At 34.9% G+C, this 11,396-nt stretch overlaps 1 pseudogene across 1 annotated transcript; it reads left to right on the top strand.

Annotated features, from left to right (window-relative positions):
* Nucleotides 1-6,475: 6,475 nt before the first annotated feature.
* LOC120088475 (cytochrome P450 89A2 pseudogene) lies at nt 6,476-8,219 on the top strand (annotated as a pseudogene). The gene has a single exon (XR_016523971.1). The product of XR_016523971.1 is annotated as a cytochrome P450 89A2 pseudogene (transcript).
* The last annotated feature ends 3,177 nt before the right edge of the window (nt 8,220-11,396 follow it).

Raw genomic sequence — 11,396 nt, 5'->3', positions numbered from 1 at the left:
GGAGTAAATTACATCTTGTGTAGCTGAGTTCCCAACTCCCCAATCAGATGAATCCCCAAAGTGGTAGGTTTGAGTCGGCAATCTGGCCACTCGCACCCATGTAAATGAAAGAACCGCCCTCATAGGCAGGAGTTCCTAACTCACTTAGGATTAAGGTCATGTTACTTATGGTCATCCTAGTGAAATGAAAGTCTCTGTCATGAACAATGTTATATAACAAGACTACACACTTCGTGACCTTTTTATAGGACAGCCCCACTCGCATGTCTCTACATGAATGATCAGGATCAGACCATCTGTAGCACTTTACAACACTTGTAACATCTACAAAGCGGGTCATATTCGTAGTGTCATTAGGATAAGGTTTTCCTCCTTTAGCCATAATATACTATCGACCATTTAGGTTATCACTTAAGGCATGATCTACTTGTATGTCTCCACATACATGCTTAAGTTACAATGACAACGAAGGATCTTAGTTTATTGGTTTGTCGTTAATTCAAATAAAATATCTCATATTTCATACACAATAGTGAAGAAAAAATCTAATATTATTATATCACAAGCGTTTATTCATACAAGTGTTTACAAACTACAAGACCCTACGAGATTTAAGGCATCAACCCCAACACCTACTATGTCGTTGTTACAATCTGTTGTAAAGGTACTACAAATGAAGTGATCCTGATTCGTTCATGTATTGACATGAAAAGTGGGGGCATCCTATGCAATGAGTTTGTATAAGCTTGGATCAAGAAATATGCCACTCATACTTTATAACGTTGTTTACTGTTTAAGACTAACTATTTCGCGTAGATGACTTAGGCAACTCAATCTTAATCCTGAGTTAACTATGTACTTCTGTTTATTAAAGTTTATCCTCATATTTACATAGGTGAGGGTTGGCTCAACAATGCCGGCTCAATAAGCCTCCCATTTCAAGGGCAAGATCGGATAGATAGCTAGGGACATAGAGTGCAAGATAGAATTCACGCCTACCCAATTTAGAGATAGGAGAAAGGTTGTTCTCTTAAGTATTGAATCCAGGTCTTTAACATGGGGTCCCACCCTCTCATTGGCTCGAGAGAGATCCGGTTTAGTGATTGGTCACAAACCAATTGTTCAATAGAGGATCAGTGGAACTTAAGGGGTAAGACGTAATATTGGGGGTAAAAAAACATATTGACCCAGCCGTTATTATGAACATTATGTGAAGGATCAACTTACTTATTATGGTTAAATTAAGTAGACAAAAATATATCTACAGTGAGGAGAGTGCAACTATCGAGCTATAGTGGTGTGACTTGATAGTTAACAAATACTGATTAATTTGGTCTAAAGAGTGTTAGCCAATTAATCTTAAATCGTTTGAGCTCATGATCTGTAGGTTCATAAGGTTCCTCTATTAGCTCGTAAAACATGATCACCTTGAATTAATAAATTGTGTAAATCTGGAATGATATTAGTGTTTAAATTGAATTTCAAATTGAAATTAGGGTATGAATTTTAATAGTTCAAATTCAAATTAGGGTTTGTATAATTATATTGATATAATTAATTAATATTTAATTTATCGAAATTAAACGAAATTGGAGAGTTTACAATATTTAAATATTGATTTAAATGTTGATTACATGAATAGGATTCATGTTTAAAATTAGATGTGTGATTAATTTAATATTTGATATTAAATTGTTATTTAATTAATTAATATGTTTAATTGATTAAAAATCAAATTAATTTTCAATTTCAATTCAATTTGAGAAATTGAATTTTGATATTTTAAATTTAATTACTTATGAATTAATTAAATTAAAATTTAGTTAATTTTAGAATTAATTAAAATTTGTATTTAAAATAACAAAAATTAAAAATTGAAAATTGGAATTTGAGTGAGAATTTCCCACTTTCTATTGAGTAGAGGTGTTTCCTCCTTGAATCACCGACCTAGCCCGCTTCAAATCCAAATTAGAGCTGGCATTCACCTCTTTCAGATGTGCTTGCATGTAAATGATTGATAAAAACTCTTCAATTGCTGAAGATTTAGAGGGAGAGAGCTGAAAAAATGTTTTCTACTGCTACTGTCTTCTTCACCTGAAAAAAACATTCCAATTTTCTTCACCAAATTCACTCTAATTTGAGTTTCACCACTCAAATTCAAGGCTGAGAATAGTAGAGAAGATCTCTTGATGATTCACTCAGGAATTTGAGCTAGAATTACTTGAAGAAGCAGCTTGGATTGGAGGAAATTCATCAAAGGTACGTTACTTGAAACCCACTTCTGAAAAATGTGTTTTAGCATGCTTTTAGAACTCAAATTATATTTAGTTGGAGTGCTTATTGATTTTGTTTGCTTCCATTGCATGTTAGTATATGCTATCATTTTTCTCTCTTCCCTTCTTCAATACCCTTTTATTCCCCTTTATGTTAACCATTTGACACTTGTTTATTTAAAATAAATAAATAAATAAAATTGCATACATTAGTTAAGGTATATGAAATATAATAAAAAGGGTGATAATAAATGAATTCCCAAAGGATTTTAGGACTTAAATATTTTAACAAATTGTACGTTAGTAGTTGACTGTGTGTTAATAGCCAAATACATTTTTTATTTGACTATTATCGTTTTTGTATGTTTTAAGGAAAATTTTTTATTTTAGAATTTTGTGAGATTTTCTGGGATTTTATGTTTGAAGTTAAAATTTTGGTTTTTATTTTGGTTGTTGAGAAAATTGGTGTAACTGAAAAATTAAGAGAGAAATGATAGTATTTATATGGAAAAAAAATGAGGATATCTATATAATTTTTTTTAAAATTAGTTCTTTTCTAATGTAAGAAAACTTCAAACAAATTGAGCATCATATTAATGGAAGGAGTATTTTTAAACTTTTTTTATTTTTAAAGTTATTTTTGTAATGAAGTATTAACAATTTATGTTCAATTTCTGACGATAGAGATATTTTTGAACTTTTATTAAGTTCAGGATATTTTGAACCAAAACTTTAACGATTTCCATTCAAAACTAACAACAATGACATTTTTTTAACTCTTTTTTAAAGTTTAAGGGTATTTTTGAAATTTAAGAAAGTTCATAGGTATTTTTTATATAAAGTGTAAAGTTTATGGACATTTTTTTTTTTTTTTGTAATTTAGCCTATATAATAATATCTCCTAGAAGGTTTGAGCAATAGTGCAAAAAGTCAAACAACAATTTATATTATTCTCCATATATAGGGATTATAATTTAGATTTTTACTTTATCATAGACTTAATTCCTAATGAATTCAAGAAGATAACAAGATAAAGTTTGTAATTTTCTAACTAAGATGCTCTATCAAAATATAAGATAAAGTAAAACAAATGCTCTAAGGAACTCATAACAATTTATGAGGATTTAGGCTTCGAATAGATAACTGTTTCTCTAAGAACAAGATGCTAAAGTAATAATTTTGCTCTCTCAAGGAATCTTTCCATATGACCTAGATTTATAGTTTAACTCTCATTTAAACTCTCCACATTTTAGACTATTGTATTCTTGTGCAACTGAAGAGTGATTATCCTTAACCTACTTGCTTAGCAAACTACTAACCTAAAGAAGAGGCTAAGTTATATCCTTTCCATAACAAAGAAAATATGTTCACATGGTGTGAATTGGGAAGACTGACAAAAATGTAACATTGACAACACTCAAATCATAATGGCTAATCCTTGCCTAAAAGGTAATTAGTATGGTTGAATGAGAAATTTTGGACCGTTCGCAAATTTCCATGTCATTTACTAAATTAATGACGAAATTCCAAATAATTGAATTTGATACTAATTAGAAGTTGACATTTGTCCCAAATTGAAGTTGCAGACATAAATTGGAGAAGTCCGATGATGCCACATGTTTCCTTCGTAACCGTTGGATTGAATAAAATTACTTCGGTCCAATTTGATAGTATTATTTAGGCTAAAAGTCCAATTTAGCCCATAAATAGGCTTAATTTGACTAAAATGTCAAATAAGGCCCAAATCAACTAGTCAGACCCATGGATCGACCAAACCCAAACCCATGAATTCTAGCAAAGAACTCTATAAATAGAGGAGTTCTTCACATTTGTAAGGGTCAACAATTCTATACTTTAGAGAACTTATAGGGAATTCTCTACCGTCAGAAGACTCCTTCACTTCTGAAGCTAACCACGTCTGAAGATTGGAGTCCTTCGAAGATACAAGCATTCTAAAGACTAAAGTCCCTTGAAGATGCAAGCATCCTGAAGACTGAAGTTCTTTGAAAATATAAGCATTCTAACCATGCTTGAAGACTGAAGTCCTTTTGAAGATACAAGTAATTCTACATTCAGAAAGCCCAGAGAGAATTCATCAATAAGTAAAAGACTCTCAAGACTCTTGAAGCTGCACTCCTAGAAGACAGAAGACTCTTGAAGACCCAAACACTCTTCCAAGACTTCTACAAGAACGTTCGGTGCTTTCCTTCTTCAAGTCAAGTCCATCTACCATCCAAGAGAATCAGAGGATCAAGTACTAGAGATCGAACCACATCGCATCAAATCAACCTCAACATCAACACCAACTCAAGTTTAACTCCACGAAACAAGTTTCTCCGGAAGCCTCGTGCGAACACTAATCCTCCAAAAAGATCAACAAGCCCGAAGGCCGATCATCCAAGAAGATCAACAAGCCTGAAGGCCGATCATCCAAGAAGATTAACAAGCCTAAAGGCTGATCAACAAGCCCGAAGGTTAATCATCCAAGAAGATCAACAAGCCCAAAGGCCGATCATCCAAGAAGATCAACAAGCCAGAAGGTCGATCATCCAAGAAGATCAACAAGCCCGAAGGCCGATCAACAAGCCCGAATGTTGATCATCCAAGAAGATCAACAAGCCCAAAGACCGATTATCCAAGAAGATCAAGTCCAAAGACCGATCCTCCAAGAAGATGAAGCCTAAAGACCGATTATCCAAGAAGATCAACAAGCCCAAAGGCCGATCATCCAAGATCAACAAGCCCAAAGGCCGATCATCTAAGAAGATCAACAAGCCCAAAGGCCGATCACCCAAGAAGATCAAGGCCAATCATCCAAGATCAATTTTAAACCTTGCGTAACAAAAGAGAGTTTTGTGAAAAAAAAAGTGGTTGTTCTTATATCCCTTGTTAGAGATTAAAATATTGAGTTGGTAAAAAATGCTTTCATTGGTGACTTTTGTAGTAAGGATGAAATCATTTGGGATGAATATAAGAAAAGTAAATTTTCTGTGAAAAGTGCTTATCATTTGCGAAAGAACTTTTTTTTATCCTTTGTCGGCTTATTAGTTGTCTAAAGAAAGGCTCACTAGTTTTTAGAACGTTATGTGGGAGTCTGGTGATGGAAAATTATTAATTACATTAATTCCATTGATTATAATCTTTCAAATAAAATCAGAGGAATGTAATTCAATTCAACCACATGTTGACGGATGAAAAGTCATTCTTCTTGCGATATAACCCTCACCAGAGATCTGTTTTAGAAGCTAAAGTGTGGTTGAAGGTTTGAGACTGATTCTTTGGAGATTTCCATATTGTTAAACTTTTTGAATATGAACCTTTCTAAGATTTTTTTGCCCTTTTTTTTTTTTTTTTTTTTGGTTAAAGTTGCCTCCTTAACTGTGTAAATATTTCCCACTTTTGTAAAGTCCCTAGAGAGGAGAACAAAGTTGCCACAATCTAGCATCTTTGACATCCTCTTCAAAGCCCTCTAGGATCTAGAAATATGTCTTTTCGACTTATGTGCTTCCCCTTATTCTTGAAAGCGGGTGATGTGTCTTCTGAGTGTTGATAGTTTGGTTTCAATTTGTATTTTACCTAAAAAATGCTCAATCAGGTAGCTTCAAAAGAAATATCCACCATTCAGATTGAAGATCTCCATGTCAATGACACATTGTTAAAATCTCAGCTCGATGAGACTACGAATCAACTTCCAAACCATGAATGTATAGAATATTTTCTCTATTGTTTTTCTTTTCTAACTTTTCATTGTGTCATCACACTCTATTTGAATGTATTCCAATTGACCGATTGCTATTTATAATTTAAACCTAATGCCCATATGGGCTTTAATATGCATACCTTTCTATAACTTGAAAAAACAGCCCAACATATATATCATTATAACTCTAGAACGAATAAATTAACTTTAATTCTCTAACGCTCTTCCTCTACATCTTAAAATTTTGAACTTATTTAACAAGGCTCATCCTCCTTGCTTAGATTTGCACAACTTACGCTAATTAACATGTCTTAGAGTCAATATTGGCCCAAAATTGATGGCAAACTAATGTTCAATTTAAGATTTGAAGTAAATACAATCCCTAAATTTGGTTTGAGATATAACTATATAAATTAAAAAAAAAAATCCCCATTAATCTATTATAGAAAAAACAATGTGTGCTCAACAAGAAACGTGGGACCCTCCATCGGTGACACAAACATTTTATATATAAATGGATGAAAAGAGATAAAAACAAAACAGAAGAAGAAAGAAGAGAAAGAAGTAATGGAGACGTGGTTCATCGTTATCATCTCAATCTGTATCTGCTCTCTTCTGAACTCCATCCTTTCCCACTTCCGAAGCTCCACGAAACTCCCACCAGGCCCTCCTTCAATCCCCATCTTCACCAATCTCCAATGGCTCCGCAAATCCCCTCTTCAAATGGAGTCTCTGCTCCGGAGTTTCGTCGCAAAATACGGCCCCATCGTCACCCTCCCCATCGGCTCCCGCCCCGCCGTCTTCATCGCCGACCGCTCCATCGCCCACAAGGCCCTTGTCCTTAACGGCGCTCTCTTCGCCGACCGTCCACCGGCGCTACCCATCGGCAAGATCGCCTCCAGCAACCAACACAACATCAACACCGCCCTTTACGGTCCACTCTGGCGCCTCCTCCGCCGTAATCTCACTTCCCAAATCCTCCATCCTTCGCGGGTCAAGTCCTACAGTAAAGCTCGCAAGTGGGTTTTGGATGTTCTTGTTAATCGGTTTGTTTCCTACTCTCAATCGGGAAGTCCTGTCTCCGTTGTGGATCATTTTCAGTACGCTATGTTTTGTTTGTTGGTGTTAATGTGTTTTGGGGATAAGCTTGACGAATCCCAGATCAAGGAAATCGAGAATGTCCACCATACGATGCTGATAAATCTTAGGCGTTTTAATATCCTTAATTTCTGGCCCAAATTGACCAAGATTTTCCTCCGAAAGCGCTGGGAGACGTTTCTTCAACTCAAGAAGAATCGAGATGAAGTCCTGATTCCTTTGGTCGAAGCTAGAAGGAAGGCCAAGGATGACAGAACAAACAGAGGAGGAGACGAAGAATTCGTGGTGTCATATGTGGATACACTTCTGGATTTGGAGCACCCAGAGGAGAAGAGAAAGTTTACAGATGAAGAAATGGTAGCCGTAGCCTCCGAGTTTCTTAACGCTGGCACCGATACAACCTCCACAGCTCTGCAATGGATAATGGCGAATTTAGTAAAGAACCCAGAAATTCAAAACAAGCTTTTCGCAGAGATTAAAGGAGTAATGGGAGATGGGTCAAGAGAGGAGGTGAAGGAAGAGGATTTGGGGAAACTTCCATATCTGAAAGCGGTGGTTTTAGAAGGATTGAGAAGACACCCACCCGGTCATTTCGTGTTACCACACGCAGTGAAAGAAGATACAGAGTTGGAAAATTATGTGATACCAAAGAATGGGAGTGTGAATTTCATGGTGGCGGAGATGGGTTGGGACCCAGAAGTGTGGGAAGATCCGATGGCGTTTAAGCCGGAGAGGTTCATGAAAGGCGGGAAAGAAGAAGAAGAAGAAGTAGCAGAGTTTGATATAACAGGGAGCAAAGAGATAAAGATGATGCCGTTCGGAGCAGGGAGGAGAATTTGTCCAGGATTTGGTCTGGCAATTCTTCATTTAGAGTATTTCATTGGGAATTTGATATGGAGGTTTGAATGGAAAGCGGTAGAAGGAGATGAAGTCGATCTGTCGGAGAAGGTGGAGTTCACCGTCGTTATGGAAAAGCCTCTTAAAGCCAACGTAATTTCGAGGTTCTAAAGTTGGGATGATTTTTCCCAATTCTAATATGAACATTAGCCTCTTGGTTTTAGGGAAGAAAATGTTTTAGATTGCTTTCTTGCAAATTTAATGCAGGGATTTGACCTTATGAAAGTATATTCAAGCCAATGTTTTTGTTATGTCTAGTGTTACAAAAATTATCTTACCTGTCGACAGAAAATCTATGGTTTCATATATTTATTAAGTTATCCATCAAAATGTCTTCATAGTATATAGAAGCGAGGACATTTGCAATCTAATTCATATCCTCCACTTCTTTACTATACCAAAAAAAAAAAAAAAAAAAATGACTGGTATTTTATTGGTCTATATTTTAGAACTTATAGGGATAGTTGCATCCAAGGGATATCCAAGTTTTTGGGAAGTTGAAAAATTTTCTTGATAGGTTCAAGGTTACAAAAACAAATAAATAAATAAATAATGAACAAATGTATTTGTTGAGATTGGAGAATGTTCGTACGAATTAAAAGGAAGAATATGAAGGTTTGACGTCGACCCATTTTCTCTTTCTTCTTCTTCCTTTGTAATCAATCTTTCACTAACTTCTTCTACAATCAACTCATTTTCCCTTTCCTTTTCAATTTTTTTATTTTGGTCTCGATTTTTCTATGGCCATTGAAGCCTCTAAAATAGCTTCACTGCTATTTCTCTCACTTTGTTCATTGTTAGAATTGTCCATAGGATGGAAATTTCAAAGAATGAAAACAAGAAGACTATTGTAGAGCAAGAACATGTAGTTCTTGTGACTTTTGCAAGGATATAAGGGGTGTTTGACAATCCAAGGAGAGTTGGGTTGAGTCGATATTTTTTATAATTTAATGTCAGAGTTGGGTTGAGTCGATATTTTTTACAATTCAATGTTTGACAACTAACTTTAAATGTTGGTAGGGTTGATCTGGTTATTTTACCAATTCACCCCAACTTACCCATCAGTCTCCATTGGAAATTATTACTATCACACTCTGGCGACATACTCTGGTGACTATTTTCAGATGACCAACTTCGACGACCAACTTCGAGCTCTGGCAACCACCTCTGACGATACTGCGATATCCAAAACAACCACCTTGGTACAAAACAACTCCGACTTCCACATTCGCACGACCAACTTTGATGAAGAACTCCGGACTCCACCAACCACCACCGACGACAACTCTGGCGACTGACTCTAACGACTACCTTCGCACAAACAACTCTGGTGACTGACTCTGACTACCACCTTTGTGTGCCCAACTTCGAAAACTACTGATAAACATAAAATGGTGGGTTTAATTATCCACCATTATATCACTCTCACTCTCACCTGTTTTTCATGTGTTTTCATTACTCTCCCAATTCCCTCAAATAGTGGACAAAATGTTTAAAGAGTGAACAGAAAGGAGAAAACAAGATCAGTAAAACGCCGAGAATAGAGAAGCTGAGATCATCATGTTTTTACTTATGTAAAGTCATCTAATACTTTTACGTACATGTACGTGAACATATTCTATATACATTTAACACTTTACATACCAACATATATTTACTATATCTATACTATATTAAAAAGGATAAAATTGGGAGAATCTTTTACTCCCCATTATTGTTGGCTTTTTGGCCCTTAACTTAAAATTAATTAATTTTAATTAATTAATTAATTAATATTTTGATGATAACAAACCTACTTTTATTGATTAACAATTTGAGTGTTTTGAAGTATCTATCGCATAGAGCTTGGAACAACGGTTCCAACGCAATTTGAATCGCCCAAATTGGAGCTCAAATAAAGAAAATATAGACAAAACATGCTTAATAGAAAAATCATGAACCGATGAGGTAGTAGAAGTTTTCTCATGAAAGTGGACCAATTGAAAGGTGCCACTTGGAGTAATAGAATAGTGACACATGATGGACTTTTGATCTTTGGAATGCTTTTAAAAATAAAATGAATTTAAAAGGAAAATAAATTTAATATTATTTTATGTTTGTATCTAACGGTTAGTTTTCTACATATGGTGGGTTCTTGCTTTTTATTGTGATTTTTTTTTAAAAAAAATAATTTAAAAAGGAAAAAAAGAATTTAATATTATATTTGTTTGTGGCTAGTTTAGTTTAAAATTTCCATAATTGATTTTTCATTTTCAAAATCCATTGGTCCAAATTAAATGTGGTTTTCAACAATTTTTCTTCTCTATTTAAACTCATCTTTTTCTCCAAATCATAATAACAAGTTTTATTATTTCAATCCTCCATAACTCATTAAGCCACCATTGTTGCTCTTTCTCCAAGTTTCAATTTTGTTCTTTTCATCTTCTTGTTGAGAGAGATATATTTATGTTGTGAGGATTAATTCATTGAGTGCTAAATTTGTAAATCTACTCTTCATAAGAGTTTTTCTCATATAGTTCTTCATTTCTAAATTCATTGTAAGGGTTGTTCTTGATCCCTAAAAAAAATGGTTGTAACGGTTTGATCCTCAACCGTGAAAAGGATCGGGTTTGTTCTTGCACTAAAAAAAAATGTTGCACCAATTCGACTTTAAGCCATGGAAAGAGTCAAGTTCGTAGTGACATACCCAAAAAGAGCTTGGGAAGTGGATGTAGGTCAGTTGTGGCGAACCACTATAAAATTTCTAGTGTCAATTTCTCTATCTTTCTCCTATGTAATTTTGCAATTTGTTATTATATTTTATTGATTGAAATTAATTGTAATTTTTGTTCTTGAAATTAATTGTTCATATTTGATTAATTTGATTGGTTGTTATTGAGTTTCTACATCCATTATCGATCTTGTTATGAGAACCGACACTATAAGAAATCACACTTCTCCCGATGCTCAGAATCGCCGAGAAATGGTGGAAAACGCGTCGGGAGAGGCGTCGGGAGTATGGTCGGAAAAAATTCGTCGGGAGAGGAACTCCTGATGCAAGAAAGGGACTGTCGGGAGTTGTTCCAAGAACTCCCGACGAATAAAAGAGCACGTTAGGAGTTCCAAGAACTCCCGACGGTTAGTGTACGTTGTCGGGAGTTCTAGGAACTGTCACACTCCGCCTCAGATTACTCTCTTAACTTGGAAGGAGATGTGACTGTAGCAGTTACCAACCTTTTTGCTGGCACTTACTGCTTAACTAACTTGTTTGACTTGTCTTAAATCCTAGTATATATACATTTCCTTAACATACTGAATAGATTAACTCAAAACTTAATACATTTACATTACAGGGTTTCATAACATTATTCATACATATGCTTATGTATATTACAACTTAGTGAGTCTAACATACAACACTAGTCCCTATATGACAGATATATGTGTAC

The sequence above is a fragment of the Benincasa hispida genome, chromosome 10 (genome assembly GCF_027475165.1).
Source record: "Benincasa hispida cultivar pf3 chromosome 10, pf3_genome.v1.1, whole genome shotgun sequence".
Taxonomy (NCBI): Eukaryota; Viridiplantae; Streptophyta; class Magnoliopsida; order Cucurbitales; family Cucurbitaceae; genus Benincasa; species Benincasa hispida.
The sequence above is the reverse complement of the archived record's forward strand: the minus strand, read 5'-3'. Positions and strand labels throughout refer to the sequence as shown.